This window comes from Pogona vitticeps, chromosome 1, assembly GCF_051106095.1.
Source record: "Pogona vitticeps strain Pit_001003342236 chromosome 1, PviZW2.1, whole genome shotgun sequence".
In the NCBI taxonomy this organism is placed as follows: domain Eukaryota; kingdom Metazoa; phylum Chordata; class Lepidosauria; order Squamata; family Agamidae; genus Pogona; species Pogona vitticeps.
The window spans coordinates 316,233,190-316,253,403 of record NC_135783.1 but is presented as its reverse complement, the minus strand read 5'-3'; the positions used below and the strand labels follow the sequence as shown (position 1 = coordinate 316,253,403).

The 20,214-nt window shown below is 37.7% G+C and overlaps 1 long non-coding RNA gene across 2 annotated transcripts; it reads left to right on the top strand.

Moving 5' to 3' along the window:
• The first annotated feature begins 2,417 nt into the window (after positions 1–2,417).
• Positions 2,418–19,627, top strand: LOC110083500 (uncharacterized). Of its 2 annotated transcripts, XR_013544662.1 has the most exons (4): positions 2,418–15,005; positions 16,032–16,131; positions 17,295–17,461; positions 19,368–19,627. It is a non-coding gene; the product is annotated as an uncharacterized LOC110083500 (long non-coding RNA). The 2 variants fall into 2 exon arrangements; XR_002301300.3 differs by lacking the exon at positions 19,368–19,627 and having other exon boundaries at positions 17,295–18,543.
• The last annotated feature ends 587 nt before the right edge of the window (positions 19,628–20,214 follow it).

Here is a 20,214-nt window from a genome sequence, read left to right as displayed (position 1 = left end):
GCCTAATTCAGATCACTCTCCATTTCAGGGTTAAGTGCTGTGCATGAGGAGTCTCATAGCAGAGTGGTTAAACTGCTTGGCAGTTTCTTGATCAGCCCTTTAAGACAAGAGAAAGAAGTGTATTTATGTATAAAGTATGTCTGTCTGTCAGGCTGCCACCAGGCTCCCAGCCAGACATTTCATTACATAATGTGTACACGTAAGTGCATTCCCTCTTAAGAAAGTCACTTATAAAAAGTGGACCAAATAGGGTTCCTTGAAGTCCACATGCCATTTGGATGCAAGGGTTGCACCAAAGGACAAACAGAACTCCTAGAGACTCCATTTATCCCTCTCCAGCCCAGCCATCTCATTGCATTTCTCCAACGCCCACTTGCTTTTTAATTTCCATCCTTATTTTGTATCAGGCTGTAAGACTATTTTTTTCGGCTTTGAAATTCTTTTCACCCAATGTCAACCTATTTTTCCTGATGCACACATTTATTTAGCCATGTTACTTTATGTATGCATTGTCACCATCAGCTAAAGCATTCTGCTTTTGTGTGTGGGGGGGGGATGTGGTGGCACTGCGGGCTAAACCGCAGAAGCCTGTGCTGCAGGGTCAGAAGACCAGCAGTCGTAAGATCGAATCCACGCGACGGAGTGAGCTCCCGTCGCTTCTCCCAGCTCCCGCCAACCTAGCGGTTCGAAAGCATGCAAATGCGAGTAGATAAATAGGTACCACCTCGTTGGGAAGGTAACAGCGTTCCGTGTCTAAGTCGCACTGGCCATGTGAACACGGAAGATTGTCTTCGGACAAAACGCTGGCTCTATGGCTTGGAAACGGGGATGAGCACCGCCCCCTAGAGTCGAACATGACTGGACAAAAATTGTCAAGGGAAACCTTTACACCTTTACACACACAGAGACACACACATACAGTATATGTGTGTAAGCAAAAAGCCATATATATATATTTTAAAATGTGAGTGTCTGAGAATGCCTACAATTGACTATATATATATATATACTGTACACATATATATACATAGTCACACAAACACACACACATACACACACACACACACATCTATATCAATTGTAGGCATTCTCAGCCACTCACATTTTTAAATGTGTACATTATTTGGTGCATTGTCTATTTCTTCAAAAAGCTCCACATAACTTGCACATGGCTGAATTTGGAAAAGGAATTTTTACAATGAGTCTCAGGAGGTTTGTATGATTTTACAGCTTTCTTTGAAGCTGTAAAATCATACAAAATTCTTTCCCATTTTCCTACTTTTACTGCTATGGTGTTACCAGTAGCATGTTTTGGTTTAAAAAAAAAAGAATAACAGAGTTTGTGTAGGATGGGAAGCCCATGTTCAGACAATTATCTAAATTCTGTTTGCCTCTTTAATTTCATTGATACAGTCTTTCTTTTTCCTACTGGGTCTCTATTTAGCTTGTTATGTGCCATCAAGTTACCTCTGACTTGATGACCCCATGAATGAGCGCTCTCCAAAATGTTCTGTCCTCAACAGCCCTGCTCTGCTCTTGAAAACTCAAGTCTGTGGTTCTTTTAGGGAATCAATCCATCTCATATTTGGTCTTCCCCTTTTCCTGTTGCCTTCAACCTTTCCCAACATTACTGTCTTTTCCAGAGAATATTGCCTTCTCATGATGTGCTTAAAGTTGGACAGCTTCACTTCAACTGCAGAGATAGTTCAGACTTGATTTGATGTAGGACCTACTTGTTCTTCTTTTATGGCAGTTTTGGGTAGCAACAAACATCTTCTCAATGGAACAGCACCATTGCAAAATATAAAATCATAATTTCCCAATTCAATTTTTTAAAAGGACAAAGAAATCATCAATCCAGTTTAGAAGGTATTTAAAATAAACAGGTGAACTCCATCTTGAATAAAAAATGTCAGATCATCACAAAGTTCTCAAGAAAGGTTAAATAATGCACATTTTGTTACATGGTGTCCTTTGGAGCAGATATTTAAAATTTTCAAATTGTTAAAGATAAGGCATGCTGTCTATACCAATATCTTCTACCCGTATATCGTTTCTAAAACAATTAATTCTGTTTTCTGTAAATGATTACCACTTCACTGAGAAGAATTCAGCAGAACAGAATATTGTCATCAATGCATAATAGGCTCCTGCTGTTTGCTAAGTGGGAAGACATTAGTAAAAAATATGGTCACTCATTGCTTGAACCAGTAGGTCAGAGCACAATATAAAATTCAGTTTGCAATTAAAAAACCAAGATGCCTCCAGTTGTAAACGTGGTTACTATTTAGAATAATAGAAAAGTTATGAGAAGCAAAAGTATAGTCCAATATGGTCAAGCCTGAGACAATTCCCTACATTATAGGTAGCCAGATCTCACCTTCTACAGGTGGAGAAAGTTTGGCTATAGTTACCTTAGTAACTACATATTGTAGGGCTCACCAGATAGGGTCACCCAAGGGCCCAGGGCCCAATTCCTCATGGTGCCTTCCAGAAAAATAGCCAGCCTATGTGGACTTGAGCAAGCTGCATGGTGTCAGACTTCCAACAAAAGGAAAGACTAGGACCCCACTTGAATGCTTCATGCTTTGAAAATCCTGGAAAGGGTTGGAATAATCATCTTAGAACTGCAGAGCTGAATGGGACTCGGCTTTCTCTCAAATTGATGAGACATGATGATGATTATGAGGGCCGCTTTCAGAAATCATCCAAAAACTGAAGTTGGTCAAAATCAATGCTGAAATATTGTAATGACACTTTAAAAACTGCATTTGCTCCCACTGCATTTCTGCACCTGTTTTGATTTTTTAAATCCTTAATGACTCAGAATTAAGACACCTTACAAATTGTCTTCTTCACCAGATATTCATCAGGACCTTTCCAGATGCTCTTGTCAAGTGAAGTAAGAAAGGGCTGCTAGCAAGAGAGGCTTTTTGATGGTGCCAAAATGGTGGCCTTCCCCACCCCCTGAAAGACTTTTGTGAACCTCCTCCATTTTCTTTCCTGTGCCAGAGATGGGAAAAGTTACTTTTTCAGACTACAGCTCCCAGCATGACCATTGTCCAAATTTGATTTTATTTTCAATGAACTCTGGACAAATAAATCTTGAGCTTTTGCCAAGTGTTGCTAGGATAGGATGCACAAACAGCCCACCACTGATTCGCCGGCACAATACTGGTCTTCCCATGGTGCAGCAAATCTGTGGCCCCCACAGGCTGGATTTTCTAGTGCCATCAACATGCCTGTCTATGTCCTGTTCCCTTGCTCAGTATGATCTGGATGGCCCATGACATTTTGCTGCGTGATGCAAAGGACATTTTTCTGCATGGTGCTTCTGTTCCAGTGCAGAACTCAGGTAGCAAAAGTAAAAAAAGAACCCTAGATAAGCAGGTATGTGCAAATTTGCATTATGTGTACCAGCTGCAGAACCTCACTTCCCTCCTCTTTTTAAAGTGTGTTCATATCCTTGACATGCACAGGCCCTGCAGTGACGCTTTGCTTTTCTGTTTAGCACAAAAGGTAAATGCACTTGTTTTTGACTAAACAATTCTGCTTGGTTCCTGCTACAAGAGTAGCTCCCCTTAAGGTCTCTTGTTATTTGCCAGTGGTGTGAATTAATTTGTTTATTGCAACTTCCTAATATTACAAGATTTAGTGTGAACAGAGAGGGCCATAAATTCAGCTGTGGATCACAGAGGCAAAAGATTTCCTCAGGGACCAATTGACATAATCAAGTACATTAACATCATTCCAATATGTGTGTGTATATATCTATAAATAAATCTCTCTCATACACACTCACTCTCACACACACACACACAAATACACATATGCATGCAGAAACACGAATGAACAGAGCAGATTATATTCCTTTTTAAGAGAATGTTTTATCATGCTACATAGTATCACAGCAAATATGAAAAATCTGAATATTACAACACCTCCCAGAACATTACAGTAACTGCAGCAAGATCAAAATATAGATTTTTTTTCTTCAGTGACTGCAGAAAACATATACTGTATTAACACACATACACCCCAAAAGATGGCTCACTGATGCTTGGAGTTGTCCAAAGTCTCTTCCTTTATCTATTTTTGTATTTTGCCTATGCATCACCATTTCTTTCTTTTTTTTCTTTCTTTCTTTCTTTTTCTTTCTTTCTTTCTTTCTTTTTCTTTCTTTCTTTTTCTTTCTTTCTTTCTTTCTTTCTTTCTTTCTTTCTTTCTTTCTTTCTTTCTTTCTTTCTCTCTCTCTCTCTCTCTCTCTCTCTCTCTCTCTCTCTCTCTCTCTCTCTCTCTCTCTCTCTTTCTTTCTTTCTTTCTTTCTTTCTTTCTTTCTTTCTTTCTTTCTTTCTTTCTTTCTTTCTTTCTTTCTTTCTTTCAGTCCAGCTCAGCATCTAATGGCCTGAAGAGGACTTGCTTCTTCACATAACAGAAAGCTTTAGATTTAAGATTTGTCTCCCCACTCCTTCATTAGAGGGGATAGTGAACAGCCTCTATGCAATGGGTGTTAATGAATGTGAAGGAAGATTTTTTTGTATGTGTTTTACACATTATGTTCTTGACTTCTCGAGGTGCTACAATAAATTGCCGCGCTTCATTTACAAGGAGTGATAACAGCAGCAAAATGAGGATCTGGCGGCAAATTACTTTTCAGTTCACCCTGGGTCAGGCTGCTAGGGCTAATGAGAAGAGGTGCTCTAATTTTAAATTCCTCCTCGACCAAGCTATTCTCGCATTAATGTTCACTGCTGTAAATTGTAAAGTCAAATGAAGGAGCACTGTTGAAAATTAACCAGTATTTTTGTCCTTTAAGTACCCAATAGAACATATTTTGGCTCCTGAGACGGGTAGCTATCAAAGGCAACTCTGACAGTTACAGCAGAGGGTGCCAAAGAAAAGATCCCTGTATTCAGAGCTGGGAAGTCCAGCCTCCTCTTTATATACATACATATATATATAAACAAAAGTGGTATGGGTTTTCAACAAGATTATGGTTGAGCCTAGAAGAAAAGGGTGTTCAAAAATCTAGTCCTATTATGTATCATTTAACAAAACACTGTACACAGGCATTAGAAGTCATGTGGAATTATAGCCTCCATTGATGGTTCCTGCATGTTTAATGAACTGTAATTATGTATCTGGAAGGAACCCTTGTGACCATTTAAGATTTCCGAGGGACTTTGTCCACCCAAGCCCAAAGCAGGATTTGAGTAATTAATGAGAAACTAATGCAAACACCTGCTTCTTCAATAAAATATCATGCTAATCCTGCCTTTGCAATGTAGCCAAACCAAACAGGCCATGAGCGGGGAGCGGGAGACAGCAGGGAGAAGGTTGGACAGTGCATACATAGTTTGCCTTCAGTTTATCTGTGCTCCTGGGATTTTGATGCTGAGTTCTGGACAATAAAGCAAAATCGCAGTCCTTTGTTTAAGAAGCCTGTGTCAATGACATGGAATTCACTTGGCACGGGGAAAGGATGCTCTCGTCCCTCCCTGATACAATCTCCCCTTGTACTGCAATGTAAAATACAAATTAACCACACTATCCTAGCCTAGTCATTGTAATCAGTTGTGTTTTCATGTGTACATTGCCGATATATAAGGTTGTTGTAGTTCTTGTATGTGGCTTAATTGCTTGTTTTTGCATATCTTGTGTGATTGATGATGTTCTAGAAAGTCTTTCCCCCTAAAGGAGACTTTCTAAATTACTTTGTTTAGATGCTAATGATTGTATTTCATTAGTGGCCCTCTCATCCAGAATCATCTTTAAATGAATGAATATGCCATAATTAAAAATCTGAATTATGAATTACTTTGAATGGAGACAACATTGTCCCGATTTCCCACTGCGACTCAGTGTTATTTCAATTATGTAAATCTGTTTAATCATTCCCCTTTTGTTTTTCTAATTATTTAATATTAATGTTGCTTTACCCCTTTATTGCTACCAGAAGAGATATGGCATCTTAAATGAGAGTACTTAGACAAGTGATGCACAGATGACAAGATTAAAGCAGACATTTACCAGAATGCATAACCCATTTCAAAAACAAACATGCTATTAACGTTCATACTAATACAGCAACACTAGCAGTAATTGCACTTCATGCATGTTTTGTCTGTGTAAACCTAATATATTCACAATGAACCATTGAAAATCATTATCCTTTTTCTTATCAGCATCAAAATCCATTTGAGAAAGTTGACAATTGCTAAAGATTCTAGTCCTTGTTAAAAAAGAAGATTTCCCCTTTCTCCCCTTTCACCAGAAATCAACACAGCGTATATTCCTGAAGAAAAGGAGCAAATGGACACAAATCAACATATTTTAAAAAATCTAAAATTCAATCCCTCTAATAGAGTTTTTCAAATCTGTTTCTTCACCTGAGGACAGAAGTTTGCTCCACCTTCTATCAGAACAGTTCCTGAATGAATGATTTATAAGAAATTAGAAAAAAAAACTATTGTTATGGCTGAGATCACTTCTTATGAATGTGATGAATCCTCTATTGAGTGGCATATTTTTTAAAAAGAATCTTATTTTTAAAAAGCGTTTATTCACAGACCTCCATGAAAGTTGAAGGCCATTTTGAGTGACAGGAGGTTTTTTTCATACTAAATACAGAAAGCTTTCAATATAAAGATAGTTTTAACTTATAAAAATACAGTTCGGGCTTCAAACTGAAAATTCTCTTTAGGTTCTATTTCTACAGTTACAGCAAGCAAACCCAGACTGGTTTACTCTGAAGTCAGTTGCAACCTATTTAGTGGGATTTATTCCTAAACAAGTTAGCATGGGGTTAGTCAGAGATACAATCATCATCAGAAATGCAAAACAAAACAATGTAAACAAGGCTGAAACTTTGCCTAGCTGATATTCTCTGCACACAGGTGGGTGTACGATGTAAAGAGAGTTTGGGGGTCCTTTTTAAATGGTCATAATGCAAGACACCCTGAATTATATCAAAGCAAGCTTACTTCAGAATTATTTGGGTATCCTTTAATTGTCAAACTCTCCTTATTGTTAAATGAGCTACATGATGTTTCACTGCGCTATAGTCCCAGAGGAAATATGCCATAAAGGGTTAGGAAACTGCTCTTCAAAACATGAAAAATAATTATATATTTCTCAGAAGGTAGTTAGAAGACTTTATAACAATTGCCAGGTGAAACTGAAAATCTTTCATCAGATGCCAACTTATCTGGAAGTTAAAACTCAGTGAAATTTACCTCTGAGAGATAACGTACCGCATTTTGCACAAGCACAGTTTGCACTCTGCACTATCTGAGTTAGACACTTGCTTTAATTCTACTACTGGTATTGAAATTAAAATCCACCAAGTGTGAATCAAGAACTTTTGATATCTCTTTGCAGAAGTAGGGACCAAATTTTCCTCACTTCTATCAAGATTCTATTTGATAAAAGAAATTATTTTGTGACAGTGCATTTGATCAGTATGCACAGGTTTCAATTACCTGGTACAGTAATGTGTTCGTGTTCATTTTCAGATATAATACAATTGAATAAGACAGTGTGTATTATTATGTGCCGTCACGTTATATTAGACTTATCGTGACCCTATGAATGAGTGAGGTCCAGAATTCCATGTCCTTAACAGCCCTGCTCAATTCTTAAAAACCCAAAGCTGTTGCTTCCCTTACTGCACAGAAACTGCAGGTTTTGATTCTGTAAGTAAACAGTGCGGAAAATTGAAAAACTGGCGACAGTTGCCTTCCCTTATGGACCCAACAGAAGCTGATTATTACTGAGAATAGTCACTCACCTCTGAGAACAAGGAAAGTATTTTTTAAAATGTGTGTCTTATCTAAGTGATATCTTTGCATCCCATTACTAAAGATGCTTAGCGACAGTAAGAGCCACATTGTTGTTTGGGAGTCAAAATCCCAGAGGCATCAAAAATGTGGGACCATAATTTTCATAATTCAGTCAGAAAATCCCTGCAGCAAAAACTGTTGGAGCCTTATTTACAACCTTGCATGCAGTTTTGAGTGATTGGTAGGGACTTTTCTGGGCTGGGGTGATTACCTGTCTATTTAGCACTAAACAATCAATCCTTCCAGCTTTTGAATTTAAAGACAGCCACATCTCTCTGCTGAGCGTTCTATCCCTTTCTTTCATTGGTTTGCAATAGTTTTTTGGGGTTTTTTTTGCTGTTGATCTATTTGATTGGCTGCTAGTATGTGTGCAGTAAAGAAAGAAGTAAATACAAGTCTGCAATTTCAAGCAATTGAAATTCTTTCTCCTATAAATATCTCAGAGTGAGTTATAGAGACTTTTAATGCTACTTAATGGGAAAGGGACAGATTTTGGGGAACCAGCTATTCTCCTTTGTAGATCTCTGTACTTCTACTGTGTAGCAAAAAGATAATTTTATCAGAAATTTCAGAACTTTGCAACAAAAATAGCCCAAGAAGGCAAGCAATTAGCATATTATCTCCTAAACAGAAGCACTAAGTCAGCAGCATAAAGTAAAATCAATAATTTTCTTTTACCTTTACTGGAGAAGGGTGAGCTATCCTCTTTGAATAAAGAATCAATATGATTTATAGAGATACTGAACAAGAAAGGAAGCAAGGATATAGCTTTCCTTCAGTCCTTCTGCAGCAGGAGCAGTTCTAACCTTCAAGGTGGTGTCTGAATAGTTGAGAATCAGTAGGCTAGTTTTTAGGGGGGAAATTCCTCTTGTTGCCCTGTCAGCTGCATCAGAGATTGTCTTCAAACCTAAAAATGTAACAGCCTTAACTTTCATTGCTTTTTTAAAAAATGGTATTCTTTGTATTGTGTGTAAATTGATGTGTATCTGAACAGATCATATGATCATAATAAACATATTGATTGGTTGATGTAATAGCTCAAAAAATTATCTTTGTGTACTGATTTACCAGGCCTGTGCACAGCAAGCAGAATAATCCCCAGAGAACTCAGTGAGTCCATTTACAAGAAACGTTGCATAAAATCCCGCCATGAAAATATACTAACGCAGAATCCATATGTTATGAAGTAAACCCAAGATGATTGAGGAAAGCTTGTGGCAAAATTGGAAGAACAACATACTTTTACATGTTGAACAACACACAAATTGAAAAGAAAAATTACATTTTACAAGGAAATCAAAACCAGCATAAGACTTTACACTGATAATTATACTGATGCTAAGAACCATAATCCTACTTTGGGCACATAATAAGAAGGCAGAATACTGTGGAAAAGACAATAATGCTGGGAAAGGTGGAAGGCAGCAGGAAAAGAGGAAGACCAAATACAGGAGGGATTGACTCCCTGAAGGAACCCACAGGCTTGAATTTACAAGAACTGAAGAGGTCAGTTGAGGACATGACATCTCAGAGATCTCTTATTCATAGGGTCTCCATGAGTCAGAGGCAACTTGATGGCAGATAACAACAACAAAGGAACAGAAAGAAAAAGGAGCACCCCATGATTCCAAGGCACAAATGCCTATAGGACATGCCAATTTTTTTTAAAAAAAAAGTTATTTTAAATATAAATTTTCTTGCTGTGGCAGGGGGCTGGACTCAATGGCCCCCGGGGTTCCTTCCTGCTCTATAATTCTGATTAGAGATGGGCACAAATTTAGAAACAAATAAAAAAATGTTTTAAAAAATAACTAATTTGTTGATTCACTTTCATATTCGTATTCCTCTTTGACAAATATGATTCAGTTAATTTTAGCAATTTTTGATTCACTGATTTGTTGAGCTATAAAACACTCCTGCAAGCACCTAGAGACACCAAAACCACAGAGGAGCTTCACCTGACTCTTCTCTACAAGCCCTCCAAGTTTGGTGAAGATTGTGTTCCCTCAAACCAGCTACTAAAAAGTGCTTTCCTGGGCGGACCCACTTTGTGGGTGTATAACTTGAATATCCAAAACTCAAATTTCACCAAACTTGGAGGGCTTGTAGAAGAGAATCGGGGGAAGCTTCTCTGCAATTTTGCTGTCTCTTGGTGCCTGCAAGGGGCATTTTATATGGTTTTAAAGACAAAATGAATCCACAAATTGATTTGTTGATTCATCAGAAAAAAATCATAAATTCATTATTCATAATTTGTCAATCTTGACAAATCATGAATTGAAATGAATTGCAATTTTTCCAGTCCATGCCTACTTATAATTCTGATTTTATGCCTGAAAGCCTGTCGGTGCAATTATGCAAATAGTGTAACTTCCAGATAGGAAATCTACATAGGCTTTTTCTGTTACACACTAAGTCGTGCAACTTGGCATGCAACACATGTCTACATAATTTCTTAACTTATAGTAGTTAGATTCCAAAACAGATGTATTTGGTGTAAATGCACAACAAGATTTCAGCCTATGAATTTTTAAGACCAGCAGTTCGTAGAACCACCACAAAACAGATAAATCCAATCTGTAATTTAAACCCAGAGACCAAAATTCTTCTCTTTTAAACAAGATATCAATTAAAGAGACATTTTATTTTTTGTCAGGAATGGATTGTATATCTGAGTCTTAGAAGTGTGAAGAGCAGAAATAAAAATTAAGTCTGTGAAGGCTGTTTCCATGTGGTGCGTTGAATCTTAGTCTCAATGTTCCGTGGTCCTGGACCTGAGAGATCTGAAAAAGTATATTTTAGGAATGAGCATGGGCATATGATGACATTATTTACATTATCTGAATTCAGTTACTAAACAATCTTACAATAGATCTATTCTTATCCACAGGGCTGAAAAATTCCTTGGCTTGTAAGACATTGGTCGAAATCCCGTTCCTTTGTAGCACATGTGGAAGGTTAAAAAATGTCACATTCAGTCATCTATAGCCAGTAATTGACAAGTCCCCACTGAAATTCTCAAGGGGGCTGGCTTGATGTGCACCCAAGAATCCTGGTAGAGATTTGTCAATTGCCACCTACAAATGACTCTGAATGCTATACCTGAATGCTATATCTTTTCCATAACAAAGCAACAGGATTTCAGTCATTGTGGACAACAGGAATGCTGTTCACATCTGTAATATCTCACAGCAAGATGAATAAGGTGACTCTTATTCTGATCACCTCAATTCCAACATGCAGTCTAAAGACTGATACACTATTACCACTGCCTGTCATTTTTATTAGGCTGGTCAATTTATTATTTGAAGGTAAACTTTTATTTCATATCTGGTGCTTTGGAAAGAATTAGGGTATCCAAACTCCAGCAACTATGTGATGAATTCCCAGAGGAGTTTATTCAATAAAACACTTTTGCTAATAGAGGCACCCATGAGCCAGGTTGCTTGAACAGTTCCTGGGGAACCTGTCTTCCTCAGGTGCTTTTTAAAAAAATATATAGTGTTAAGAATTAACTTTCCCACTCCTAAATATTGATCATGGTGTGAGAAGTCAGAGAAAATTATTTCTACCCAACCAATGAGATTTATCTCCATAGTCAGATTATATATCACCATGGTATAAATGCTGCTCCAATTCAGAGTTTAGAAAATTGATAGATAAAGGCACTGTGGTTCTATTTGCAAGTTTCATTCAGCAGTTTGTTTGTTTTTTAGAAGTACAATATTTTCTTTGGCAAGAAGATGCCAGACAAGACCAAAAAAACACACCTTTAAATAGAAAAACTTCTTATGGGCAATAAAACACATTCTGTTTAAAACAAGTAATTTTTGCATTTTAACTCAAGACTGGATTTTTAACAACAGATTAAGTAATATTCCTGGTTTTATTTCTTGCATACATTTTTTTTAAAGATTTAAGGAACATTTTAAGAGCTGCAGTTACAGTTGGAAGAGTTTGCACTCTCTGAATCTTTATTCCAATTAAAACACCTCACTTTTTCCGCTGGCAAAGGGGAAAGCTATAAAGTAACACACTACTCTTTGGCTTTTAAGATATGCAAATAGTTTTCCCACTTAAGATCTCTTCTAGACTTGGTCAGCACAAATTACTAAAGCATTCAGTGTGGCTCAGTGAGAGACAATGAGTGAGCCGTAACAGAGGGGTTCAGCACTTTTGAAGGTATGTACCAAAGCCTTTATTTTATTTAAAAATACGTGTTGCATGAATTGCTGAATGCATAATAATTAGGAAATCAGCTTGGGCCTTTAAAGCTCTGATTGTTTTGTTGCTGTGAGAAATATAGAGAATTAACATTTCACTTGTTTATTTATTATATGTTTATTCTCAAGGTAATTGATGAATTACCTTGAGACCAGCTCCTCATTGAATGCAGATCTTTCCCTTTATTTTTTAAAAATATGTGTAAAACTATTGAAAGGATTTCAAAAAACATAGGGTTTTTTGCCTTCTGTTTACAAAAAAGCTTAAAATGTGCGATTTTTCTATTTCTCGTTGTAACCTTGAGTAAGCTTTTCTATCACAAGTTATTTGGGCAAGTATTCTTACTGTCATTCTCTTAGCAAAACCTCAAAACAGTTAATGCTACATGATATAACAGATAAGATCCAGATGAATTAAAATGTGCATTTTAATTCACATTATTATATATATTCATGACATGCCAAAAGGTTCCCATATTGGTCTTAGCTTGGTTTGAAGCTAGAAATTTATCATGTTCATAACTATGAAATTTGTTTTAGCAGCACATATATAAGGCTTGTTTCCTCAGTATTGTCAGTTGTTTGGCATGTACAATGTACTAAAACTCTTGTATTATTCAATTCCATTCAAGTTTTTAGCTGCACTTGATGTGAAGAAGGGGCCATGATTATTCCTCAGCAAATTAGTTATATGAGCAGCAAGCAAGAACTTAGAAACAGAAACATTTGCAGTTGTCACCTTTAAGTTTGACCTTTGCTGTTCAAAAGCACTGACCAGTTCTAGGAAATATTTCTAGATTAACTAACAAAGAAAAAAGCACTCTTCCATGCAAACATTTCCTTAAAAACACACACCCTACCCATTTTTCCATTCCTGCCATCCTGTCCATGGAATGGCCAATTAAAACAACAACAACATTATGATGCTGGCTTAAAACACCCAGACCAATAGTGCCTTGTAAGATGAATCTCACACCTTTGTGAAATCAGTCTCATGACTTATTGAGAAGAAGCCATCACATGGAAAACGTTTTTCAGATTTTGTCAGCTTTCTAGCATCACACAATTTAATTCAAAAGCATTAAGATGATATGTTCATACCCTTAAACCGGATGAGATTGTATATTTCATGTGTCACCTTTTAATTTAAAAAGTCACAAGAGATAAGTGTTACTATTGTTGGACTGGAAAATTACTTGTGGATATGTATGGGATACATTATGTTGCTCTGTATATGAAACATATAATTTACTATCCATGATTCTCACAACATAGTACTATGATACTATTTATGCACATTCTTCTGTGGAATAGGCCAAGCTTCCAAACATCTGGCACCCAGAAGTGGTTTACCATTTCCTTCTTCTAGGGGCATTCTGGGACTGTGCAGTTTGTCCAAAGCCACATAGGCTGGCTCTTCTGGCATGCACAGTGGGGAATTGAACCCTCAACCTCCTCCCCTGCCCTTTTTGAAGCATTCATTTGCTTTTTAAGGCTAATTCATAGGCAGTCGCTTTACATTTCCAGGTATAAGCCCCACTTTGCAATGGCACACACAGGATTCGTGCGTAAAGCTGCAATCTGTGTCCATCTCTAAGTAGACTCCACTGAAGTAGGTGACTTGTCCTGAGTCGAAAATAACAAAAATGTCCTGTTAAAGTGTGTGTTATGAGCAAGAAATCGCAATTCAAATCTCATCCAAAATAATGTCATAAAATCATGAGGCAGTCTTAATTTATTTCCAAAATCTGCACACCACCTTTCAACATTTAAAAATTCCAGAAGAAACACACAAAACAAAGCTGTTTTTGGTATGACGTCCCTATCTCCAAAATGCTGGGAATAGTAATCTTGGTACTAGGGACAGCAAAAGTAGCAGTACTAATAAAGACATAGGTTGCAGAATTGCTGTAAGGATTATTGAGTTAATGTATGTAAAGTACTGTATCAATGTGAATTATTGCTGTTAGTGCTTGCTATTCCAGTTTTAAGGGCCACTTACTGTACTGCAGATGGTGTATTTATTTATTACAAATATTAATACCCTACTCTAGTAGTCTGAAGATTTTCAGAGCAGCTCACAGCAAAAACAGTCCTCCAAACACAAGGCACATGTTTTTAGAACACAAACACACAAACTCAAGGACAGAGACGGCTCCAGCATAAAGACTGCATAAAAGCCTGGACCCTTTGTAAAAGGTCTTTGCCTGATACTGAAAAGAAAGCAGAACACCTAGGACTTGTCCACATCATTGGGGAGCTTGAACTGGCCAACAAATGGTCCTGCTTTCACACACAGTGATGGTATACAATATGCATGACCAGCCGAATCATTTCTGCACTGGGTGGCTACTATCTCCAGTTTGCATTTTAACCATGACTAATAGCAAACTTCATTTTTTAATTTTTTTCAGCTTCTTGGAATAAAATTTATAATGGAAAGTCCCACAGGTCCCTTCACCAACAATAAAAATACACAAATATTTTTTTTTCCATGAGAGTTGAAGAAGGGAGTTGCCTCAGTCAACTTACATTTCACAGCCAGAACACTAAAGCAGAAAAATGCTCTTTTTCTTCCTATTTTACTTCCAAAATCAGATATTCGGGGGGAAAAGAGACAACGAGGTTCAATTATTTGTTGAATAGCATGGGTAGCCCTGAAAATAGCAGGGGGTGGACACCTCAAACTGATTTTTTTGATGTTATACATGACCTATACCACACAGATGTGAACGCTGAGGCACCTGTGATAAAGAAAAGAGTTTTAAAAGCAAGACATACAATCCAGAGTTAAGCACTCAAAGCCTTCAGCTTGTTGTTGTTATATGCTGTCAAGTCAACTCCGACCCATGGCAACCCTACGCTTGAGCAACCTCAAGAATGTCCTGTCATTCACAGCGGTTGCAAACTCAAGGCCGTGCCTTCCTTTCCTTCAACTGAGGTGGGTGAAACTGTTTTAATTCATCTCACATTTAGGCTTTGCTTTTGTTTTTTTATATCTCATATTGTTTCTATTGTGTATATGAAGAAAGTTGTGAATCTTGGGGAATTATTATTAAAAATGAATTGAAAATGAACTCTTTGCCATCCCTGGGCGAGTGCTACTGGTTTATGGTAATGGAGATGAGAACAGCAGAGAAGCCTTGAACCGGATTTTGCTCAAATGGCAGAAGAATCTCCAGGAGACTCTTTGTCCCAGATTCAGCTGTTTCTGAAAGCGGGCCAGTCACTTAGAGGGCAGGCAAAGCTGTCAGTAGTCTCCATGTAGACATCTGGAATCTATGAGCTTTTCTGACATTTCTCCAGTTAGAACAGCCACAAGACCGATGGGCATTTACTCTTGCCAGGTGCAATATAGTACCATCGAGCTTAGCACAGGGCAGGTATATGGTTTTACCTACAGAACTGAGAGTCTGCCCATGTGGTCAGGGAGAGGTTGAATCTCTGCAGCATATGTTATTTTATTGCATTCTGTAAAAGGATATTCACCTGTCTCATTTCAGCGCTTTCCTCTCCTCCCATTCCGGAGGGGATGATCTGAGGAAAATGCAACATCTTTTAAGTGACAATATTAAGGAACTTACCTTGTCAACTGCTAGATACGTATACGCAGAGATGTCGTAGCATGCTCTCGCAGAATGAAGAGCCCTAAATACACATTTGGCTAGTCCTTGCCACCTGTTAGCCGTTGAATATTTTAGATGTATTTTATTGTGTTTTAATTTATGCAATATGCCAATAAAGGTTCCTGACCTGACCTGACCAAAAGAAGTGCAACTGCAAATCTCGCCATAAAACCTGGCACCCGTAATCTGATTCATAAGCAGTGGACGTTAGCAAAGAAAGTGAGATTCAACAGACATAGAAGCAATTCTACTGTTAGTCTTTCCCATAGCCACTTTGCATGAATGCTACATGGCAATTTTTGGAAAAAAAATTTTTTGATCTTCTCATCTGTTAATTTTAGGATCCTCCCTCTGCCTACAAAGCAAGAAGAAACATGAACAAAGAAACATGAACAACACAAACCTGTCTATATTTTGCAGATGACTTTAATCTGAGATCTGGTATGTTTCTATCTCCCTTAAAATGAGTTAAATCTTTAAACGAGTTAAAATAGCAGGACTTGTTGAATTTAATCAGAATCTCAGAGTAACACTGTATTCAGCTCATTCCAAAATTAGATTAAACACACACACACACGCTACATTATGCCAGAAACAAATACATCCATTCATTTGAGTGTCTGTGCAACCTCATCTTTGGGAGCCAATCATTTTGAGATGTATGAAGAGCTTTTATAATGATGGTGATTATGATGAGGGGCAGACTAGGTAAGGACCAATGCACAATGGCCTTCAAGCAAAGAAAGAGTGTCATAGCAGAGAGCCTTTTAATGTGGTTGGGAAGTACTGTGGGGTATGTATTAACTGTAAGTGATAGCATTACAGCTCAGCTTTAGACAGAGGCAGACCTTTGTGAGAATCCAAACAAACAGATTGTTCCGCCATTACAATGCTTTTCATATAAATAATTTACAAACTAAGAAATTTGACTAAGAGTGGTAAATTTCCCAGAGGAACTTAACAATGATCTAAAACATAGATCTCAATTTAGGTTAACAGTGTTGAAAACTAAGAGATAAGGTAAAGGTGATAGTTAATGGTGTCTTAATCTTATGAATTTAATTGACTTATTGATTACATTTATATAGATCTGCATATCTTCCTGAGCATATAGTTGACCATTCTTGGAGGGAAAAGAACATATTTTCTGCATCAAGGTACTTTGAAATATGTACCACTGGTTTCAGGGAATCCTATAGACAAACAGAGTGCTTGGAAGTGCTCATTGGTGAGACAGATTATCTTTAATTACCCAATGACCCATTTAACTAAGAGAGAGATAAACTAAGCACCTGCTTAACTTTCCTATTAAGCATGCATTTTCTTAACTGTATTGTGTCCTAACACTGTAGCTATAAATGGTGTAAGAAGGGCTATGTCGCAGATAACCTAGAGGATGGAATGCTTTGAGTGCTGTGTAGAGATCTGATTGTCACAGCTGGTTTTTTTCCACACTTTTTGTAATTTGATAAATTAGATTGCTTTGTTTTATGATTATCTGTTAGTTTTGTCTGTCAGAACTGTTCAGTCACAAAGGTTGGCCTAAAGCACATTTCTAGATTACTGATGGATCTCCACTTCTAATGATGGACTTTATATAACAGATTGGATCTGAGTGGCAAGAAGAGATGAGGAATCAAGAGACCAACCTGCCTCCATTCAAGTCTGCAAGTTTCATACTACAGCTGGAATCCGTCAAGGATGAAATAGAAACAGCTGGCAACAATTCAGAAGGGAAAGGACAAGTGCAGGGCATTTTTCTTTTACAAAGGTGCTTAATTAAACAGAGTCACTTTTAAAATAGTCTGAATATCTGACACGTATGGATCTGAACAATATATTAAGCTGATAGAAAGTGGGGGATGTTGAGAATTTTGATTACAACATGCATTCTCATAACATCAACAGAGTAAGAGATATTGGTTAGCAGAGATACTTATGACACTATGACAATGAGAGAGTAAAACCAACAACGTAGTCTATTTACATATATACACAGAGAATAGACATTCTTCTGGCAGCATAACATGACATGAAGCAACACACAGTGCAGGAAAAAGGGATCTGACTTACAGCAGATAAAGATGTTCATTTTACACATGACTTATGTACAGTTCTGTGACCAATCAGAAAATACATTACTTCATTTTCTGTTACTCCAAGTTTCATCATGTATCACAGCTGTACAAAATTAAGTCTTAATCCTTGATACCTACACCTGAATACGATCAGTACAGTGACTCAGGTAAAATCAGCTATTTTACATTTAACTATGCAACATTAATATTTAATACGTTTTCATATCAAAATCTCAACATTTTTGGGGGGAGGGACACTGAGTGGTCCTTGCATGCATTTCAAAAACAAAAGTGGACAATACTTGTATTGGACTACTAAAATCTTAAAACTCACCCTGAACAGATGCTGCAGTGTCATAATCTGAATTAAAATAATGTCCTAAAATGGAAAGGACAACCTGGTTGCATCAGCTTGGAGTATCTTTTACTTTTTCTTTTTCTTTTAAAGCAAAGTGTGCTGCTTATATACCGCCCCATAGCACTTCAAGCACACTCTGGGCGGTTTACAAGTTAATTATGCAGGCTACACATCCCCCCCCCCCAGCACGCTGGGTACTCATTTTACTGACCTCGGAAGGATAGAAGGCTGAGTCAACCTTGAGCCGGCTACCTTGGAGTATCAGCAATCCAGGACCAACTGTGTTTCCCACAAAGGATTGCCAGTCATCTGGCCCCTTCCTCCTTGCCTTTTGGTGGAGCATCTTGCTCCTATTTGGCTTGGGAACAAAGACATAAGTGATATTTCAAGCTAGTCAGGGTGACTTCTGGAGTATTTCCCCTTGTCCCAAGCTCTGAAATATTCAGCCTGACAAAGGGTCCTGCTGGGCCTGAAAGCTCACCTGTGCTTAACAAAACTGATTTTGAATCTTGCAGGAAAACAACAGCAAAAAGTTGTGTGGCACTTTGAGGGTGAAGCACTGTCTCATGGCAGAATTATTTGGGGTACACCATATAGACAAAGGCCACTATCCAGCACTGTCAGTGAGCACATGGTGGAAACCATTTCTCCTTCTCTCACACAGTCCTTCGTGCCACCTAAAACCTGTTACAGAGGCTTGAAAAGACCCCCCCAGGGTAGGATTCCAGGGTTTCATGTGGTAAGGAAAGGATTGAAAAGAACAATATTATTTTGGGCAAGAATTCGGATTTGGATGAAGTCCAGCCAAAATGAAACTCTCCTAGGTCCCATTTATCTCACAGAGATAAACTAAGCACTTGCTTAACTCTCCTATTAAGGATACATTTCCTTAACAGGATTGTGCCCAAATATAGTAACTCCAATATTTCATTTCAGCTATTAATGGTGTAAAAAGGTATATACTAGTTTGTCTGCAAAAAATCAGTTCTTTTGAAAACCCCTTTTTGTGTTACATACCATTAAATTATATATATTGTGCCAGTGTGATGCCTCTGAGTCAGAGCTTAAAAATATATAGTAAATGTGACAGACAGCAAATCCAAATATTTTCTTCAAGAGGCGTTATCAAATTCTGAATGTTTACAGAAAGGTCAAGTAATGGGTGCGTCCAATTAATATACACCCATAACTCCAACACTTATTGCAAGTGCCAAACAATTCCTCTTTCTGCCATTTCCTAGGTAACAAAACATATAGCTGTAGAAGTGGAATGGACAAAGGAAGGAAGGGACCTAAGCTGGAAATGTTTCTATTTGCTTCTTGCTTAGAGGTACCTAGTCCTAGAGAATTATCAAAGACTGACATCAGAAAACACACAAAGCGAAGGAGAAGAGAGCGCGATGTCACCACAGGAGAATGCTGAACTTTGAAGATGTGAATTTAAACCTCTTAACAGTTTTAATCATTTCTTAGTATGAAACAGTCAACTTTATGGCCATGTGAAGACCTTCTGTTCTGAATGATAACAGCCTGACCACTGAAACGTGAAGCTTCAGAATTTGATTTTACAAATCACGGCCCACAGTTTTATTTGTATTCCCTGAAGTTTTTTTTAATTACCATGAAATCTGCTTTGGATGCATATTTTAAAAACCACCTTACTGACCACAAATTGTGAATGGAGCAAATTCAAGGTGGCATAGATGACAAATGTCATCTTTGTTGTGGGTTTCAATGAGTGTGAACATATGAAAGAAAACATTAAAGACCGATGGGAGGGAGGGAGGGAGGGAGGGAGGGAGGGAGGGAAGGAAGGAAGGAAGGAAGGACTTTGGATATATTGGACACTCTGATATCTACAGCTCTTTCAACAATGCATATTCTTTCTATTAATTACTTTTATTTCTGAGTTCAGAAACTGCTGTAGAACTGACAGCCCCAACAATGTTGTTCTATGACACTTGAATCAGTATTTTTCTTCCTGTTCCTCTCCTACTGGAATTTGGACATCATCATGACTTTGGGTGCATAATCTTTTCAAGATGGTGTATTGCATCCAAATCAAGCTCTGTGATTTTTTTTTCCAGC